The sequence below is a fragment of the Heteronotia binoei genome, chromosome 6, assembly GCF_032191835.1.
Source record: "Heteronotia binoei isolate CCM8104 ecotype False Entrance Well chromosome 6, APGP_CSIRO_Hbin_v1, whole genome shotgun sequence".
Taxonomy (NCBI): Eukaryota; Metazoa; Chordata; class Lepidosauria; order Squamata; family Gekkonidae; genus Heteronotia; species Heteronotia binoei.
The window spans coordinates 20227578-20241633 of NC_083228.1; positions in this window are offsets into that span (position 1 = coordinate 20227578).

The following is a 14056-nucleotide window of genomic DNA, read 5'->3' on the forward strand; positions in this document are numbered from 1 at the left end:
ATGCAAGTAAAAAGTTGACGAAAATGCAAGACTGAAAACTATGAAGCATTATGGAATCTGAAAACTACTGAGAAAAAGCAGGGAAAGCACTCCATTCCTTAACTCCACAAAACTCTACACCACGCAAGTGAACATCCTCTGTTCACCGTCGCCAGCCCCAGGTCAGCGTTGCAGGTAAATTTTCATAAGCCTTATCCTTTGTGAAGGTTCCGACTTTACAATGCAAAGTTACCTCAGTTTTATTATTGGTTCACCTCATACATCCTGCGCCTGAATCCACCTCACCTTTTCTCCTCCAAGGTAAATAAAAGATTGTTTATTTTGAACTTTCAAAAGACTCTCGTGTGCCATTTCAAAAGCAGAGTGATTTTGTCTCTTCCCTCAGTTCCCTGGGCTAGGCCAGCAACAGTGTATGTCTGTATAGTAGAGTGACTGGGTGGGACAGCCATAGGCTAACAAGAATAAAATAGATAAAGGTATAAAGACAGAAGGGGAAATCCTGTGTGTGAGGGAGGGAAGAGGGAGAGATTGTCATATTTCTGTGCAGGGGTGGGGGAAATCCTACCTTGCAAGCAATTCTAACAACCAGCAGCTGCATGCTAGGAAAGTAAATCCTGTATCAATACACTTTGCAATATAATAATACTGGTGGGAGTTTTTAGCCAAGAAGTCAGTAGAGGCCTTATGCAAACCACTGTTCTGTCAGCCAGCGCCTGCAATGCGATGAGAAGGCTGGCCAACTTTTTATAAAGCTGCTGTGAGCATTGAAGCAATGTATGAGAATGGTTTTGGATATGCGATATGCTATATAAATACAAGAATCCAGTCTCACAAAGGGAGCTGTGACTTTTGAAAGCTCATACCCTGGAAATCTTGTTGTTCTCTAATTTAGCTCTTCTGCTGCAGACCAAGATGGCTACCCACATGAACAGGGCCAACCCTCCCACTAGGCAAACTAGACATTTGCCTAGGGAACTGGGCTGGGAAGGGTGCCAAATCGGGCCCTCCTGGCCCAGCTCCATAGGCAAATGCCCAAGTTTTGCCGGCACACAGTCTCTATATCGCTCCGAGTGTCCTCCGCAGGGGTTGAAGGTAAATAGGGGAGGGGGGAAGGGGCTGGGGTGCGGTGCCACAGATAAAAAATAGGGGAGGAGGCAGCCCAGGGGCAGAGCCAGGGACATGAAGCTACACAAATAATTCCTCTAATAACAATGGGTCTTCGCATTTTCATTTGGAGAGCGTATTCAGTAGCCTTAGAAGAAATCTAAGAAAAAGCTCTATCCTACCTTGAAACTCAGACCTTATTTCAGGCAGGAGCTCACAGGAGAGGAGCTCCAGAACCTCTAAATTTTGTTGTGCTCTTTCTTTCGTACCCCACCCTTCCCCAAATACTTGCTTCTGGGCTCCATTGTTCAACCCACCCACCCCCCTGGTGAGAATTTTGCTGAACTCTTAAGACTTGACAAACTTTCTAATATTTTTCCCCACCAAAATTGGGAAAATAACCAACACATATAAAGCAGACAGAAATCTTCCTCATGCCACTGTGGCCACATAGGAGAAAGTCATTTTAAAAGTATGATGGCAGTAAGGTTTTATTATGACCATTACAATTCAAGAAGCATTTTAAGGTAGATGCTGAGCAGGATATAATTTAGTGCACCTTCCGGTGATGTCAGGGGTGTGTGGCATATGCAAATGAGTTATGCTAATGAGATCCGGCACCTCTTTTTCTACAAGATGACCCCTGTTGAAACTATTTGCCTTTCACTGAGCAACAAAACTTTTGACTTGTTATCTTAATGGGGTAGTGCCTCCTCCCTGAAATGAATGTGAGGTTGTAGGTCGCAGATTCCCCCGGGCCCACTGAAGATCTGTCTTGCCTACTGAAGTTGGACATTCTGAAGTGACTCTTTGCAACAGCCCTGGGAAATGCTACCTCCGATGTGAGTAACTGATAGCCATCGCATTTCTCAAATTTTTCCTAGTTCACCCAAACTGGAGTTTGCTTTCCAAGTGCTTTGGATTCGAGCAACTGAAATTGTATGAAGATTCCAAGCATCCCATGAGTTGTGGTGCGCGTTCACAGTTTGTTCTGGTTCGCAGGGCCTGAAAAGGTTTACAGGTTATAGGTTTATTAAATTTATACCCTGCCCTCCCCACCGAGGCAGGCTCAGGGCAGCTTACAACAATAGTCGTAATAACAGTAAGAGACTAACACGTTAGTGCATCGTCATCATCAAATCAATTAAAATTTAAAATGGTGCTAATAATATCCTGGTGTTACTCAGGTTCGATGACGTCAGTATTTCTTGGATTCCTCCTGCTGTGATAAGTCTCAAAGTCAGCTGAAAGCGAGCCAGAAGAGTGGTCTTACAAGCCTTGCGGAACTGGGCGAGGTCCCGCAAGGCTCTAACCTCTTCCAGCAGCTGGTTCTACCAGTAGGGGGCTGCTACTGAGAAGGCATGATCCCTGGTAGCCATCAGTCTCGCATCTCTCAGCCCGGGGATCACTAAAAGATGTTGAGTTCCCGATCTTAGTACCCTCTGGGGAACATGTGGGGACAGACGGTCCCTCAGAGAAGCAGGTCCTCAGCCATAAAGGGCTTTAAAGGTAATGACCAGCACCTTGTAGCGAATCCAGTATACCAGTGTTTCCCATTAGCAGGGTCGCGACCCGGTACTTGGCCATGGAAGCCTCCATACCAGGTCACAAGAAAAGCCAAAGCTAGCCCAAATCCCAGCAAACCCTGAGCTCTGCTCTGCTTTCTTCCTTTCCTTGTCTCTCTGTTGTGCAGAGAAAACCTAGGCTTAAAGACTGACACAGGCTACAAAGCCTGAGCTCTGTTTGACTTCCTTCCTTCTCCCATCTCCGTGTTGTGCAGAAAAAAACTAGCCTTGAACAGAGACACAAGCAAGCTTGGTTGTAGCTTGAGGCAGGGTTCCAGTAGTAGCAGCTGAAGAAAGGGCCTACTAAATGTGTCACCATATTTTGAGGTAGAGGAGCTGCCAGGGCCCAGTGTGGGTGGTACACAGTGCTGGCATTCCTGATGGCAATGGCAACAACACTCCCAACAGCATAGACTGGCCAGTGCTGTTGAGTAAGGGGTGTGTAGGTGGTGCAGGCAATTGAACATGGGCATTAAGAGTGCTTGCAAGCTGGAGAAGAACACACAAACAGATAGGTGCATGCAGGTGTGGGGGTGGAAAGAGAGGACCCTGGGGATGTATGAAAAAGTTGCAGACCATCCACTTTCCACCCCCATTTTGGCTCAGCATGAGTTTCAGAGAGATTTTTCTGAAAACGAAGTTACTTCAGAAGAAGAGGCAGGTTTGGGGGAGTATCCTGGAAGTGATCTCTCAGGAAGAGGTGGAGTTTAGGTTCATTGTGCCTAGAAGTGACATTACTTGGCCCGTGACCTGGAAGTCTCTCTCTCGCTCTCTCGGCTTGACTTCACGAACAAAGATTTAAGAAAGGTGCAGTAGTCCACATCTGCTGCAGGCTCGCTGGTGGCTGACAAGACCAATGCGGGACAGGCAGGTCCGGCCACAGTGGCTGCAGGGAAAAGTCTGATTTGGGGTTGGTGCTGTAGCAGTACAATTCTTCCTCAATCTCCTTTTGTCCTCAAGACCAGCTATGCGTGCGTTCTCAAAGGAAGAGACAGCCTGGTGGATGGTGTGCCTCCATGCTTTGCGATCTGAGGCTAGGTCAGACCACTGGTGATGGTTAATGCAACAGATACCAAGGGATTTCTTCAAGGAGTCCTTGTACCTCTTCTTTGGTGCCCCTCTATTTCGATGGCCGGTGGAAAGTTCGCCATACAGGGCAATCTTGGGAAGGCGGTGGTTTTCCATCCTGGAGATATGCCCTGCCCAGTGCAGCTACGTCTTCAACAACAATGCCTCGATGCTTGTAACCTCCACCCGCTTGAGGACTTCAGTGTTGGTCACAAAGTCACTCCAGTGGATGTTGAGGATGGTGCGAAGGCAGCGCTGATGAAAGCGCTCAAGGAGTCGCAGGTGATGACGGTATAATACCCACGATTCGGAGCCGTAGAAGTGACACCACAGGAAATGACATAATTCCTGTCTCACAGCTCCACCCCCAAAGTCTCCTAGCTCCACCCCCGAATTTTAGTGGGTCATGAAGGGGAAGTGTAAAAATAACCAGGCCACGAGAAAGAAAAGTTTGGGGAAACCCTGCGGTATACTATTGGTAGCCAGTGCAGTTCTTGCAGCGCCAGCTATAAAGTGCTCCCACCTGGGCAGCCCCAATAACAGCTTGGTCGCCGTGGAGATGCTAAAGGCTGCCTTGGCAGAGATGCTAAATAATCCCAGGCGTTATTTCAGCTAAGAATAAATAATGGAAATTATTCCATGTGCGCCAAAGGTTGTTGCGACCTCATGGAGATGAACAGATGGAGAAGGCAGAAAGAAAAGCACAGCGTTCGACAGACCTCACTTGCACCCAGCCCCTCTTGACAGCGTCACACTGTGATTCCTGGGCTCCTTGAGAACAGGTGCAAGGATCATGTGGGTTCACATTAAACTGTCTTTAAAGAAGGCAGGTTCGAGGGTCAAGTTATGATTTGTGCTTGAAATGCAGCACATACTCTTGAAAACACTCCACTTCAATACAGTCTCAGTCTTCATGAGAATAATTGTGTTGCATTTTGCTTATTAAAATACCTCTCTGTTGGGGTTCAAAGTGGCTTACAATCCTCAATTAAAACAATCTATAATGCAATGAAACCTAGATTCAGATGGGTAGCCATGGTGGCCTAAAGCAACAGAACAAAGTTTGAGTCCAGTGGCAACTCGAAGACCAACAAAGTTTAATTCTGGATAAGCTTTCGCGCGCATGCACACTTCAGATGTTAAAGGTGCCGCTGGTTACAATAAAACCTGTAACTCATAACATATAAAGATGCCTGGAGCTCATAATAGCCCCTAAGAAAATGCTTGTAAATCAAACCCTATTAAAAACCCTAGCAAATAAAACCAGTCTTACGGCATCCCCTAAAAATTTCTAAGGAATGCTGTCCTTACCTCCCCAGAAAACCTGCTTCAGGCTGTACAAGCCACGACAGAAAAGGAACAGCCTTTGATGGGTGACAGGCGACTATAAACAGAAAACAAGCAGGATGTGTTGCTATCAAGTCCCAACCAACTAGCAGCAAGGGGCTTTCAAGGCAAGGGAGAAGCAGAGGTGGCTGGCTATTGCCTTCCTCTGCAGAGCCTTCTTTGGCGGTCTCCCTTTTAAGACTGACCCTGCTTAGCTTCCAAGGTCTGACAAGTTCAAGCTAGTCTGGGCCATCCAGTTCAGGGCAATAAAACCAGTATGTGTGGAAGTGCCATCAAGTCACAGCCGATTTACGGCGACCCCAGCAAGTGGCTTTCAAGAAGCAGAGGTGGTTTGCCATTGCCTTCCTCTGCAGAGTCACCCTTGGTGGTCTTTCTTCCAAATACTGAGCCAGCTTAGGTTCCGAGATCTGACAAGTTTGAGCTATACTATGCCACTTTCCTTCCCAATCAGAATATTCAGGGGTGGAATTCTAGCAGGAGCTCCTTTGCATATTAGGTCAGACCCCCTGATGTAGCCAGTCCTCCAAGAGCTTACAAAAAAGAGGCTTGTAAGCTCTTGGAGAATTGGCTACATCAGGGGTGTGTGGCCTAATATGCAAAGGAGCTCCTGCTAGAATTCCACCCCTGAGAATATGACAGAGGACTGTAATTGGTGTATGGGGAGGGAAAATGTGAAGATACATCCTTCAGATTATGTAGGTCTTTAAAGGCTGTTATAACCAGCACCTTAAACTGAATTTTGAGACAAATTTTCCACCTGTGCCACTGTTTTTCAAATAGGCAAAACATATCCCCATCAGCAACCCTCTGGCAATAACTAGGCTGTTGCATTCTGAACCCATTGCAAGTTGTGGGTAGTCTTCAAGGGCAGCCCACAAAGCATGTAAACAGTAGCGTACAACTGAATGGCCAGGCCAGATGCATATACAATAGGAAAAGAGTTGACCAGCAAAACGATACTGATAGAGAGCACTCTTGGGCACTGTGCCAACCAGTGTTCCCCCTAAGCTGACTTAGTGTGAGCTAGCTCACAATTTTTAGCCTCCAGCTCACACATTTTTGTCAGGAAGGATGGCCCCAGAGCAAACTAATTTCTGCAGTAGCTCACAGCTTTACTGCTAGTAGCTCACAAAGCAGAATTTTTACTAACAAGACTCCACAGCTTAGAGGGAACATTGGTGCCAGCCTGCATTTTGGACAACAAGACTGAAGCCATATGCTCTGCCAAGCTATGAACTCTGACAAATGGGTGCAAGAGTCAAGCCAGCTATCACATTTAATGCATTGTGAGTTGGTGCCAAATTGAATCAATCCATCAGTCATTGTAATGCACCAGTAGGGCTTCAAGACTGAGAAAACATAAATCTAAGAATGCCATCTGCAGAAGCATTCCATGCCGTCCTTTGACCGCTGTTGTCCCCCTGTCACCAAGTGAAGAAGCTGGAGTTACGTTTTCCATTAGGGAATTACAATGTAAGCTATGGTTGCCAAGCTCCAGATGGTGCAACACACAAGAAAACACTGCATATAATATTTACAGGGGCTGGATCTAGGGGGGCAGAGGGGGGTGTTTGCCCCGGACACTGATGGAGGGGGGGACGCCAAATTGGGTGTGGAGTCCATTGTATTCTATTGGACCATAATAAGAAGAAGAATTGCAGATTTATACCCCGCCCCTCTCTCTGAATCAGAGACTCAGAGCGGCTTACAATCTCCTATATCTTCTCCCCCCACAGCAGACACCCTGTGAGGTGGGTGGGGCTGAGAGGGCTCTCACAGCAGCTGCCTTTTCAAGGACAACCTCTGCCAGAGCTATGGCTGACCCAAGGCCATTCCAGCAGCTGCAAGTGGAGGAGTGGGGAATCAAACCCGGTTCTCCCAGATAAGAGTCTGCACACTTAACCATTACACCAAACTGGCTCTCTCCACACATAAGATAGAATGGCCCATAAGGGGGCGTAATTTTTTAATTTTACCCCCCCCCCCCAAAAAAAAAAATGTAGATCCGGTCCTGAATACTTGTACACTATATATTCATGCTTTACTTTTTAAATACATTTTTTTCTTTCAAATGTACTAGCTTGTAACCAATGTTCCCTCTAAGCTGTAAAGTCTTGTGAGCAAAAATTCTACTTTGTGAGCTACTGGCATTGAAGTTGTGAGCTGCTGCATAAATTATTGTGCTCTGGGGTCAGCCTTCCTGAGCTAAGACAAAAATGTGTGAGCTGGAGGCTAAAAATGTGTGAGCTAGCTCACGCTAACTCAGCTTAAAGGGAACACTGCTTGTAACATAAACTGCGCTTGAAATAACAAATTACGGAGAGTGCTGACTCCTTTGAAGGACTTCCTGTACCTCCATTTGAGAGGCTTTCTTCTTTCGGCTCAAAATACCTCAGCATTAACTTAGAAGACAGCTTCATTCTCTTCACGTTGCAAATCCATTGGATCAACCAGAGTACACTGGATGAGTAGCTCATTCAAGGACTGTTTATCGAAGGACTGAGCCTTTAAGGTATTTGCTTTGGAGTGTATGTGGCTGGTATAAGTAATTTGTTATTTCAAGCGCAGTTTATGTTACAAGCGAGTGCATTTGAAAGAAAATATATATATTTAAAAAGTAAAGCATGAATATATAGTGTATAAGTATTACATGCAGTGTTTTCTTGCGCGTTGCTTTGTCTCACTGCAGTTTCTGTGTCTTTCTCAAGCTTCATATGGTGGCTGGAAACCTCCTGGGAATTTCTGCTGATCTCCAGGCCGTAGAGATCAGCTCACCTGAAGAAAATGGTCACTTGGGATTATACCCCACTGAAGTCCAGGTATTTCCCAACCCACAGCTGGTAACCCTAACATAGGCCCATCGCTAGTGAGTGAACTATGAAGAAAAGGTGTTATTTCAGAGATGTGTGGAATAATATTGAATAATGAACCTAAAAATGTACTCAATTTAGTTATAGAAATCTCAAACGCTGGGCCATTTTGAGCCTTTCTTGGACGTTCTAATGTAGGAGGTCTCCCTTTCACAAATTATTTACCTCACAGCTAAACAGGTGGAATTCTAGCAGGAGCTCCTTCGCATATTAGGCCCTGATGAAGCCAATCCTCCAACAGTTTACAAGGCTCTTTTTTGTAAGCTCTTGGAGGATTGGCTACATCAGGGGGTGTGGCCTAATATGCAAAGGAGCTCCTTGCTAGAATTCTACCCCTGCAGCTAAATAAGGGTGGGAAGCTATCTCTATAACTGAAAAGTTACTACGAAGTTCTTATACTACAGAATGCTAAAAATGGCAAGCTGAGGAGAAGCCTGGTGCATCTGGTATGCATAAAAGCCTGGGCCTCGGATGCTAGGGATTGAATCATGGTCCTCCTTTATGGAAATTGGCTGCACATTTTCCAGTTTTCGTTTAATCATTTCTTCATCATATCCTGTCTCCGACCTTTGAATGTTAGAGGCCCAGAACAGCTTTTGGAACCACACATAGCTTTGTGGACTTTGTAGTTACACAAACAGAGTGTTGCCTGGTCTTTATTTAAAGTGATGAATGTGGAAGATTTCCAAATCTGCAAGAAACAGAAAAAGGAACGTTTGCAGGACAAAGTTGTATTGTGTGAGGGCAGCAGAAAGCAAGCGACTCTAGAATGGAAGCGATAAGTGCCGAGTCGGTTTTCTCTGCTAGGAAAATGTCCCCTCTTTATCTGTGGTGTTTACTTCAGTTTTACCTCATCTGGGATTAGTTTACCTCAGAGGAGGTGGGATGTCATAGCCTTAAGGCTGTTCACAGTGTGTGGGTGAAACTCTGCAACTGGAGAAGGGTAGCAGTCAACCCCAAGTTTGTTTTGGGCCACAGAGGCCTGATGTCTCTCCCAAGCTTCTTCCCCCACCAACTGGCTCAAGAACTAGACTAAATTCTCTGTCTTCATAATGAGCATTTTAAGGCAAGGGCCCATGGCTCAGTTGTAGAGCATCTGCTTTACATGCAGAATTAGGGTTGCCAATCCCCAGGTGGGGGCAGGGGATCCCCCAGTTTGGAAGCCCTCCCCCCACCTCAGGGTCATCAGAAAGTGGGGGGAGGGGAGGGAAATGTCTGCTGAGAACTCTATTATTCCCTATGGGGACTTATTCCTATAGAAAATAATGGAGAATTGATCCACGGGTATCTGGGGCTCTGGGGGGGGATGTGTTTTGAGGTAGAGGCACCACATTTTCAGTGTAGCATCCAGTGCCTCTCCCCAAAACACCCCCCAAGTTTCAAAAAGATTGGACTAGGGGGTCCAATTCTATGAGCCCCAAAAGAAGGTGCTCCTATTCTTCATTATTTCCTACGGATAGAAGGCATTTAAAAGGTGTGCGGTCCTTTTAAACGTGATGGCCAGATCTCCTTTTGGAGTTCAATTATGCTTGTCACACCCTTGCTCCTGACTCCACCCCCAAAGTCTCCTGGTTCCACCCCCAAAGTCCCCAGATGTTTCTTGAGCTGGACTTGGCAATCCTATGCAGACCGGCTACTGTCGTCAACCTCTGGGCGAGGCCTGGAGATCTCCCAGAATTATAACTGGCCTCCAGATTATTTCAAATGAGTTTTGGTGGAAGCAAGCATTCCAACATTAAAGACTGTTTGTTCTTGTGGCTTCCAAGAAGTTGTCTTTGGGTGCCTCGTTCGAACACCAACAATGCCCATGTCAACTCTTTTCTCCTATGAGCTGGAGAAACATTTGTCAATACATAAATAACACAACTGAACGTCACCCCAAAGCAAAAACCAAAGCTTTACATTTGCTAAATTTCCCTATTCCAGAATATTAATCCCTAAGCAATCCTCCAAAACTAAAAGTGATCACTAGTAAAATATATAGTTCCAGGTGAGCAGCCGTGTTGGTCTGAAGCAGTAGAACAAAGTAGAAGTCAAGTTCATCTTTAGGACCAACAACCTTTTATTCCGAATGTAAACTTTCATGTGCTCTAAGCACATTTCATCAGACGAGGAATCTGGTACTGTGAGCAGAGCTACATATAGCCGATGTAGGCAGTGGTTTAGAATGCAAAAATGGTACAAATTTAAAATCCATTTTGCATTCTAAACCACTCCCTACCAGCTATATGTAGCTCTGCTCACCGTAACTTGTTCCTTGTCTAAAGAAGTGAGCTTAGAGCACACGAAAGCTTACATTCTGAATAAAGCTTTGTCGGTCTTAAAGGTACACTTGACTCCTACTTTGTTCTAGTAAAAGTATATGCCACTTGATTTCTACACTCCCTGACTCTCACACATCCCTGACATCTCTAAGCTGACATGACAGTAAACACTTCGCTGTTTTATAATGGTTTCAGATGTCGAAGCTGGAGCTGCGACTGCAGCTTGCAGGCGACAGCAGATGGCAGCCTATTTCCACTGGAGTGACTGTGGAGCGCGCAGTCAGATTCTTCTACTCCCCCTGCTGTGGTAGCAGATGGAAGCCTTGGCCGGAAAGGAGGCCACGACACTGTAATGGTATGTAGTGCAGGGGGGCTGTCTTTGATGCCTTGCCAGTTGGCACATGCAGCTTTCATAAGCACCGAGCAGGGTAGACCAGAAAACACCCCCAAGAGTGTAGCAGACACCTACCAAGAGCTAGAAAAGTAACTGATCGGATGCGCATTCATTCAAATGCAAGTCGCCCCTGCGTCTCGTTCTCAAGTAATTTTGTATAGTAGCGGTTTTGGTAGGGGTGGAATTCTAGCAGGAGTTTCTTTGCATATTAGGCCACACCCCCTGATGTAAGAGCTTACAAGGCTCTTTTTTGTAAGCTCCAGGAGGATTGGCTACATCAAGGGTGTGTGGCCTAATATGCAAAAGAGCTCCTGTTAGAATTCCACCCCTGGGTTTTGGTATCGTGACCCACAACTTCACACAGGGCTTTTGTTGTAGTGATATTTGGCATCATATTATTATTGCATATTATGCCACACACCCCTTGATGTAGCCAATTCTCCTGGAGTTTACAGTAAGCCCTGTACTAAGAGCCCTGTACTGGAGAGCCAGTTAGGTGTAGTGGTTAAGTGTGCAGACTCTTATTTGGGAGAACCAGGTTTGATTCCCCACTCCTCCACTTGCACCTGCTAGCATGGCCTTGGGCCAGCCATAGCTCTTGCAGAGGTTGTCCTTGAAACGGCAGCTGCTGTGAGAGCCCTCTCCAGCCCCACCCACCTCATAGGGTGTCTGTTGTGGGGGAGGAAGGTAAAGGAGATTGTGAGCCGCTCTGAGACTCTTCGGAGTGGAGGGCGGGATATAAATCCAATATCTTCTTCCCTGTAAGCTCTTGGAGGATTGGCTACATCAGGGATGTGTGGCCTAATATGCAAAGGATTTCCTGCTACAACTAAAGCCCTGAGTTCACATTTCCTTGGTACAGTGTCTCATCCAGGGCTGGCCCAAGGGTTTTTTGTGTCCCAGGCAAACTATGACCAATGGCACTGGTTTAGGTCAACATTCCATTATCTAACAGTGGCTTACCAGATGTTTTTGAGAAACCAACAGACATCACACAAAGGGTGCAGCTGCTCCCCCCCCCCATAAACCTGAAGCAAGTGGCATTCCAAGACAGGACTCCTTGCATCAGGTCATTTTAACTGACATGTATATGAAGGGGGAGAATACCAACTCTTATATGAAAGATACTGTTTCCAGGGTCAGATCTTGGTTTCCAAAAATACAAAAAAGAACAATGGAAAGGGCATGGAGTGGCCATTAGAAAGGACTGATCTGGAACTCACTTTCAGAGGCTTTGTGACCCACTTTTGTATCCCAACCCAGAGATTGGGAAACACTGGTGTGTAGAAGTGCAGCACAGGGCACTGCCTGGTGTAACTTGGTGGGGACAAGGGCGAGACGGCTATAACAAGGTCAGTAGCATAGGAGGAGAAGGGAGGAGGGGAAGGAGAAGGAGTAGAAAGTTTTATACCTCCCTCTTCACTACCCAAGAGCCCCATGGCACAGAGTGTTAAAGCTGCAGTACTGCAGTCCTAAGCTCTGCTCACAACCTGAGTTCGATCCCCGGTGGAAGCTGGATTTTCAGGTAGCCGGCTCGAGATTGACTCAGCCTTCCATCCTTCTGAGGTCGGTAAAATGAGTACCCAGCTTGCTGGGGGGGAAAGTGTAGATGATTGGGGAAGGCAAACCTGGCAATCATGCTAGCAGCAGCCGCACCAGGCAAGTCAGTCAAAGAGCGGCTCAGTTGCAGGCTGGGAGGGCTGCAAGAAGGGTGGAGGTGGTCCGGGGCCCCTAAAGGCATGGGGGCCCATAAGCCAGGGCCTACTTGGCCTAATAATTAATCCAGCCCTGGACTGATCCAAGGTCACTCAACAGGTGCATGTGGAGGAGTGGGGAATCAAGCCCAGTTCTCCAGATTAGAGTCTGCACTCTTAACCACTACATCAAACTGGTTCAGGATAAGCATTCGAGGATATCCATTCCCATTCAATTTGCTCAAATTCATGTTTGTTGCATCAATAACACTAACCAGGGGTGGTTTTGTAGAAAAATAGGTGGTGGAGGTCATCCAGGGATTGTTATGCAGCTGCACCTACTATTCAATGGACAAGGAGGTAGAACTTTCAGAAAGAGAAGGTGGAACTCTCAGAAAGGTTCAGGAGCTGCGCTCCTGTGAGCTCCCACTGAATCCGAGGCCTGATACAAACCATCTCATCTTTTGCCGTCCCCATCTTCTTTTACCTTCGATCTTTCCCAGCATCAAGGTCTTCTCCAGTGAGTGCTCCCTTCTCATTTGGTGGCCAAAGTATTTGAGCTTCAGCTTCAGTATCTGACCTTCCAGGAAACAGTCAGGGTTGATTTCCTTTAGGACTGACTGATTTGATCTCCTTGCCATCCAAGGAACTCTCAAGTCTTCTCCAGCACCACAGTTCAAAAGCATCTATTCTTCAGTGCTTGGCCTTCCTTATGGTGCAACTCTCACAGCCATACATTACTACTGGGAATACCATTGCTTTGACTTTTGTTGTCAGCGTGATGTCTCTAACTTTTTATTATGCTACCTAGGTGTGCCATAGCTTTCCTCCCAAGGAGCAGGTGTCTTTTAATTTCCTGGCTGCAGTCACCATCTGCAGTGATCTTGGATCCCAAGAATTTGAAGTCTGTCACTACTTCCATGTCTTCTCCTTCTATTTGCCAAGGAGTGATGGGGCCGGATGCCATGATCTTAGTCCTTTTGATGTTGTGTTTCAAACCAACTTTCTTACGCTCCTCTTTCACCCTCAGCAAGAGGCTTTTTAGGTCTTCTTCACTTTCGGCCATTAAAATGTATTGTCTACATATCTAAGGTTACATTGTACAATCCAGTAATTTAACAAATTTTAACATACCAAGATGGCTTGTAGGTCTGTAAGATGCCCAAGATTAAAAAGGGCAAATACCCCGCCCCACCATAGTTATTAGCAAACTAAATAGAGGGGGTGAAGCAGAGGAAGCCTGACTAATGGGACATCCATCACCTCAGCCAAGGACCCTGAGGAACATCTCTGTTTTACAGACCTTCAGCAAATCTGAAGAGGTGATATGAGGAATTGGCTGAGAGGTGATATGATCAACATCTTCAGATACTTGGAGGGCTGTCATGTAGAGGATGGGGTGGAATTGTTTTCTGTGGCCCTAGAAGGTAGGACCAGAACCAGTGGGTTGAAATTAAATCAAAAGAGTTTCCGGCTCAACATTAGGAAGAACGTCTTGACCATGGTTCCTCGGTGGAACAGGCTTCCTCAGGAGGTGGTGGGCTCTCCTTCTTTGGAGGTTTTTAAACAGAGGCTAGATGGCCATCTGACAGCAATGAGGATCCTGTGAATTTAGGGGGAGATGTTTGTGAGTTTCCTGCATTGTGCAGGGGGTTGCACTAGATGAGCCTGGAGGTCCCTTCCAACTCTATGATTCTATGAAGCAGGGCCCTGATCTCACTTGAGAGAATATTCCACCAGGCTGGAGCTA